Source organism: Egretta garzetta, unplaced genomic scaffold (genome assembly GCF_000687185.1).
Source record: "Egretta garzetta isolate BGI_Z169 unplaced genomic scaffold, ASM68718v1 scaffold283, whole genome shotgun sequence".
In the NCBI taxonomy this organism is placed as follows: Eukaryota; Metazoa; Chordata; class Aves; order Pelecaniformes; family Ardeidae; genus Egretta; species Egretta garzetta.
The window spans coordinates 1,193,912-1,200,819 of record NW_009259043.1 but is presented as its reverse complement, the minus strand read 5'-3'; positions in this window follow the sequence as shown (position 1 = coordinate 1,200,819).

Here is a 6,908-nt window from a genome sequence, read left to right as displayed (position 1 = left end):
TGCTGAACCTCTGAGACACAAAATTGCCCCCTACAAGTGTGAGGAAAGGCAAGAAATCAAAGCAGGGAAATCCCATGAAAAGGGACCAGCTGCTCAGGGGGAAATACAACTAAGCAGTAGCTTACCAACACATAGCCCTCATTCCTTCTGCAAGAGAGTAGAGAAGCCCAGGACCAGCAGGCAGTTAGAAAGCAGAAGGCAACAGTGCTTCACAGGAGAATTTCCAACACCAAACATACAGCAAGCACTGAGCCTGTCCTCTCCCAACACATGTCGAGACCCCATCAGATGGGTCCTAGAGCAGAAACTTTCCTTAGAAGCTACTATAAGGAAAGCTATTGACACCAGCCTTCGTCATCTGCTGTCCTGGTTTTGGCTGGGATAGAGTTAATTTTCTTTCTCCTAGCTGGCATAGGGCTGTGTTTTGGATTTACTATAAGAATAATGTTGATAACACCCTGATGTTTTAGTTGTTGCTAAGTAGTGTTTATACTAGCCAAGGACTTTTTCAGCTTCCCATGCTCTGCCAGGTGCACAAGAAGCTGGGAGGGGGCACAGCCAGGACAGCCGACCCAAACTGGCCAAAGAGCTATTCCAGACCAGATAACATCATGCTCAGTATAGAAACTGGGGGGAGTTGGCTGGGGGGGCAGCAATCGCTTCTGAGGAACTGGCTGGGCATCAGTCAGCAGGTGGTGAGCAATTGCATTGTGCATCACTTGTTTTGTATATTCTTTTATCATTATTATTGTTATTCTCTTCCTTTTCTGTCCTATTAAACTGCCTTTATCTCAACCCACGAATTTCACTTTTTTTTCCCTTCATTCCCTTCCCTGGGGAGGGGGGGAGTGCACAACAGCTGTGTGGTGTTTAGCTGCCTGCCAGGTTAAACCACATCTGCAAACCCTTCAATGCAACCTCCCGTTGACTGAGCCTTCCACATCTCAGCTTTTCACTGACCAGAAACTAAATGTTGCAGGGATGTAGCTGTGCCAATCTTCAGCGTTATGAGACAAGATCACACAGAACTCTGACACATGAGACTACACAAAGCGAAGCCATTAGGAAATGGGACAAAAACCCAGGTGTCTATGAGAGAAAAAGGCAGGGTAAAGATAAATTTCCTTCCTGAACTGCCTCCCTCCCGAGAGAGAAACTTTGCCACGTGCACTATTTAGCATGAGAAGAATATGCTCCTGGGAGCCATCTTCCAGTAGCCCACCATGGAAGGATTTGTCACCCTAGTGAATATCCTTCAACTGTTCTTTCTCTGAACACAGACATAGCATCAACCAAGAATGGACAGGAGTGACATCTCTCAGCACCTTCCCCCACTATTCCCCAGCTGATAAAAGTGCCTACAGGAGAGCAATGGCACCTACTCAGTACTACAGGACGCAGCATCCATCAAGGCAGGGAAGCTCCTTATTCAAGCATAGCACTGTTGTGGGCAAGGCAGAGTATTTATAAATCTGTACGCAATGTTGTTTACTCTGATACAATTTGATTGCTTCATACAAGCGTTTAGACTGAAACAAGATGAGATAATGGGAACCCTGACTGCTGGGAGCCAGCTCAGTTTCCATTTGAATGTATGTATTTATTTAAGCCTTCACGAGGTTTCCCATTGATTCTGCACATAAGAGGAGCTAAGTCAATGAAGAAAGAGAGCCTCAAGAGCTCAGAATGGTATTTGTGATCTCACGCCATGACAGGGAAAAAAGCAAACGCCACAAGCATTTTGGATGTCCTGAGGTTCTTTCATAGCAATTCACTTCACATCTGTGTTTCCCTCTTATTCTGAAAGAGGGTTTTTTTGATGTAGAAGAATGGGGAAGAGGGGCAAAACCTGTTTAAGAATCTGTTCAAGAGCAGTTTCAGAAAAGAAAATCTCTTACTTCTTCACATTGAGTTTTCTGTTAGCATATAGAAAAGTTTCTACATGGGAAAAATTAGAAAATATAAAGTAAACAGCTTATGTTGATTCACAGCAAAAGACCCATCACACACAACCAGCATGTATTCACATGCATGAGCGTGTACACACACATACTTGTTCACATATGCACATGCCCAGAGGCAGTGGCTACCACTCTTTCTAGGGTAGTTTCATCTGTACTTTTGAGAACAGCACTTTTCAGTAAGAACACCCACTTTTGAAAAATTTTTCAAGCGCTGGATCTAAATTCATAATGGGCCTAAGCAGCAAATCTGAATTCAGGTTCAATCCTCTCTCAAGTTTGACCACAAATGGTATTGTGTCTGGGCTTTCCATGGATCTGTCATAGATCAAAACATGTCAATATTAACTCAAACTTGTGGACCAAAACAGTATTAAGAAAACAGCTACGAAGAATTAAGTTCTTCAGTCACAAAAAAAAAAAAAATCAACAAAATAAGACAGTATTCTATGTATTGCAACAGTGCTTTTCTTTAAGTGTTTGCACAAAGTATAGCAACCATGACAAAATAATTTGTGGTTTATGCATGTATATAGCTACATTAGACTGTACAGGCCATTTAAATAGTGCATTATGTTAGCAATCATCGTTAGTAACCCTACGTTAAGAAGTGTGGGCAGACACTTCATTACTGCATACACAGATTGCCAGGATATTGTGCTGTCTCCGTGCTGCAAAAATATAAAATACAGTAGCAAGATTGAGTGGGCTGATGAAGTCATCTGGCAAATCTCCACTGGGTGATGCACCTAGGAGCAAATGACATAGCATATTCACACCACCCACTGGCTAACACCACTGGACTGGAATTCAGGTGCAGACAGACATTTCAGTGATCCCCATTGCCCAAGCACAGACAAGCCACAAATCAAACCTAGCGTGATGTACTTTTGGAGGAGGGAACACTATTGCTATCTTTCTTAACTTAAATTCTAACAGAGGAAAAAGTACAGGTAGAGCTACCAAAAGATAAGGCTGCCCAACATTTCCCATTCTAAGTACTTCATTTTTGGTTGACTATAAATTGGCTAAACTTTAAGCTATCAGGGCTGAAATTTCCATGGCAGGATCTGCTTCCAACTATTATTTTTTTCCTTTTGAAATTCAGATGGTATAAACAAATGAAGATTCATAAGAAGTTTATGAAAAAGTCCAGCTTTTCATAAGTAAGCTAGTGAAACAGAGGCTGCTTTGGTTCTTAGCTCCCAATCTACAGATATGAAAATGATAAATTCACTAATAATTGAAGCACTCAATTATACCAGGAAAATATGAAGGCAGGTACAAGAGCTCTTGCTTTTAGGGTCATGTAGTCCAAACATTTTTCAATGGCCATTTCTGGTAAAGGCTAAAAACAAAACAGAGGTGTCAAAGAAACAATCCTAAAAATCATTTAAGGACACAGAGCTGGGGGCTCAAGCTTCAACAAAAATAACCAGTCGCAAGTGGGAAGAAAGAAGAGGTTAAGACGACTAACCTGTAAAGCCCACTTAGAAAGCTCTTTTATTAAGAGGCAAGCATCAAAAGTAAGCAGGAATTTCTCAGAGAGGTGTTTCCTGGCCCTTTTCTACTGCATTTATCAGATTTTGGAGGACATCACAAAACTCCACATCTCTTCAGCAAGAAGGTTAAATTAAATAGCTATATTTTGTGGGCAAAATAAATCATTCTGATGCATTGAGGACAAAAGAAGGTATCCACTAATAACCCAGAATAGAAAAGAAACAAGTAAGTGACGCATTTATTTTACCAACTACTTTTTTTTTCCACTACAATTTTTCTTTTCTAAGAGAGTGTTGGTTTTAATCCCTTTTCTGCAATTACTTTTTCAGATCAATTCTTTCCTGGCTGTCCTCCCCCTCCCTCTTCCCCCAGATCTATCCCCCCTGCCAGGAGGAGAGGCCAAGCCCTGCCACATTTCAGTGGAATGTTGACGCCCACATGGGTGGGTGCAGAATTAGCCAAAACAAGTCCCTGCATTCCTTAGGATGTCAGCCCCCTTCTACTGGCTCTTTCCTAATGTCTTATTAATAGGTAAAATCTCTTTCCCAAATCAGCTTTCCCCATTCTTTCACGGTGGAAAAAACAGAAACAAAAAAACTTCCTTAAACAGGTGCCCAGGCATATTTATAGTAAAGTATTATGCTAGTTAGACAATTACAGTTTTTCAGTTGCCCAATTTAAATTCCTATAGGTACCTAATAAACCATCAAATGAAGAAGAATTACCAGTAAATAGCAATTAACTTGAAAGAACAGTACTTTAAATATTAAAGTGACACTTCATTAGTTACGCTGGCAAACAGGTCAGTTTGAATCAAATGGCTATTTTAAATTAGTGGTCCTATTGCAGACGTGGGGTGTAATTTTTATTACCAAATACCCAGCCAAGCTAGTGACCTTAAAAACATTACTTAAGAAATGGTTGAGAGTTAATTAGAATACTGTGCCAGGGGAAAAAAAAAAGAATAGTCTTGAACATCTCTGAATTCTTTCCAGGAAGGTGTTTTTAATAATGACAGTAGTTTACTCCATTTAAAGGTCCATATCCTGAAGCCAAAATGTAGGCTTTTATGAAACCAGCACAATATAAGACTAGAAAAATATTTCCATCCCTCTTCTCCAACTGCAGCGAAGTATTTTCTTAAAAAACAAAATTAAGAGCCTCCAAAGCATCTACAACTTCACAACTGCATCTCTATTACAGGACATCAGGTAAAGTCTGACTCCAAATAGAAGCTTATACTGATATTTCCTTTTGCTGCACAGCTGAAATGAGGGCAGGAGGGAAACCTACAGATACATGTAATACGACATTTATCGCTTTTCATTTTTAGCAATCTATGGTATTAGAACTCATTGCAAAGTCAGTTGGTTAATGTACATTTTCTTAGCTGTAATCTCTTTGCTATAACATACACCACAGCAAAGAGTTTTCAGACTGATAACTCAAGCAACTGCTACCTGTAATTCCACTGCAAGACTCCCATTACACAGAGAGGTTCCTGCATTTTCATCACTCCTGAAAACTGCATCTCCAGCCTTTCTCAGCAGAAATAACAAATAAGCTGGCACAATGCGAAAGGAATAGAAGACCCAGCATGGATTGTTTCTTTTAGGCTCCTGTACAGATATGTTCAGTCCACATACTCATTTTTATCCCTTCTATTCACCTACTTTTAGCCCAATTCCTATCCAACATTTTCATCAGGTGTTCCTCTTTACAGAGTCCCACTGAGTGTGTTCTGTGATGGCAGTAACCTCAATCACAAGCAACTGTGGTTCTTAAATTCTGCACAGTTTAAGTACAACATTTTAGGTTATGCCAACTACTTACTGGACACAAAAGAAAGAACATGATACTATGAGTCATAAGCGAGGACCCGTGAGAACTGCCATAACTACACTGAAGTTCAACAGAACAGTTAATTCCCTCTGAGGTAGAATGACTTCACAGAACTTGAAGGAAGATTCAAAATAATGGTTGAGTTTGGGCAGAAAAATGTAGATAATCTTTCTGCCTAAAGATGGAATCCATTCATTTCCAGGAGGTACACCTGGCAGAGGTACAGGGAAGATCTACAGTCTTGTCAGAACTCTTTGAATTCCAAAACTGATCTGATAAAGGATTTGGGTATCAAAAGTGGGACTTGGAAGGAATTGACTTACCTGAGAAGGGGACCCCTGAGATCTGGTCCTTGCTTCCCTGAGCTTTACGTCAATCAATAAAATATATGAACAGCCCTAGAAACAGGGATTAAAATCCTGGATTCCTCCTCCTTGGCTGAGTTCCCTAACTGTGAGGCTACAAAGACAAACTTCACTACATGCTCTCTATAGCTCCCTTGAATTATTGCCTGACTAGTGGAATATTTTTTGCAGGACCAGCAGAGAATGTTCCCACAATTCCCTTGGAAATGAGGGACAATGGTAAGAACACTTCAAGCAAAGTGGGGAACTGGACTTGGATCTTCCAGATCTTGAATGAGGTCCATCCACTAAGGTGTTGTATAGAATGCAAGAGTACGGTTCTTTCAGTCAAATTTTGAGAGGGATGAGTTGTCTTCAGCACTTTGGGACCAAAGCTGTGGAAACCTATCAACAGGAGAGACTTCAGGGCTCTGGACCCACCTTTTCAGGATATCAGGTGGGTGTATGGAGTCATGTTTGCTTGGAGTATTGTGTCTGGTGCCTTCGCCTAAGAGAGTGGTAAGATTTCAGACACATTCTTGTTTTCATTATTTCTTTTAGCTAGTACCAGGTGATCAGCCAGCTGACTGTTTTGGTCCCATTCTGAAGTGTATAACTGTCCTTAACTACTATACAGGGCTCTAAAGCACCAGACACCAAAGGTCTGGACTGCATTCAAGGTGGTGTCCCTCAGGGGTCCGTACTGGGACTGGTGTTGTTTAATGTTTTCATCAATGACTTAGACAGCCAGATTGAGTGCACCCTCAGCAAGTTTGCAGATGACACCAAGCTGAGTGGTGTGGTTGACACACCAGAAGGATGGGATGTCATCCGAAGAGACCTGGACAAGCCGGAGAGGTGGGCCTGTGTGAACCTCATGAGGTTCAACCAAGGCCAAGTGCAAGGTCCTGCACCTGGGTCGGGGTAACCCCCAGTATCAGTACAGGCTGGGGGAAGAAAGGATCGAGAGCAGCCCTGTCGAGAGGGACTTGGGGGTGCTGGTGGATGAAAAGCTGGACATGAGCCGGCAATGTGCGCTGGCAGCCCAGAAGGCCAACCGTACTCTGGGCTGCATCAGGAGAAGCATGGCCAGAAGGTCAAGGGAGGTGATTCTGCCCCTCTACTCTGCTCTGGTGAGACCTCACCTGGAGTACTGCGTCCAGCTCTGGAGCCCTCAGCACAAGAAGGACATGGAACTGTTGGAGCAGGTCCAGAGGAGGGCCACAAAAATGATCCGAGGGCTGGAGCACCTCTCCTA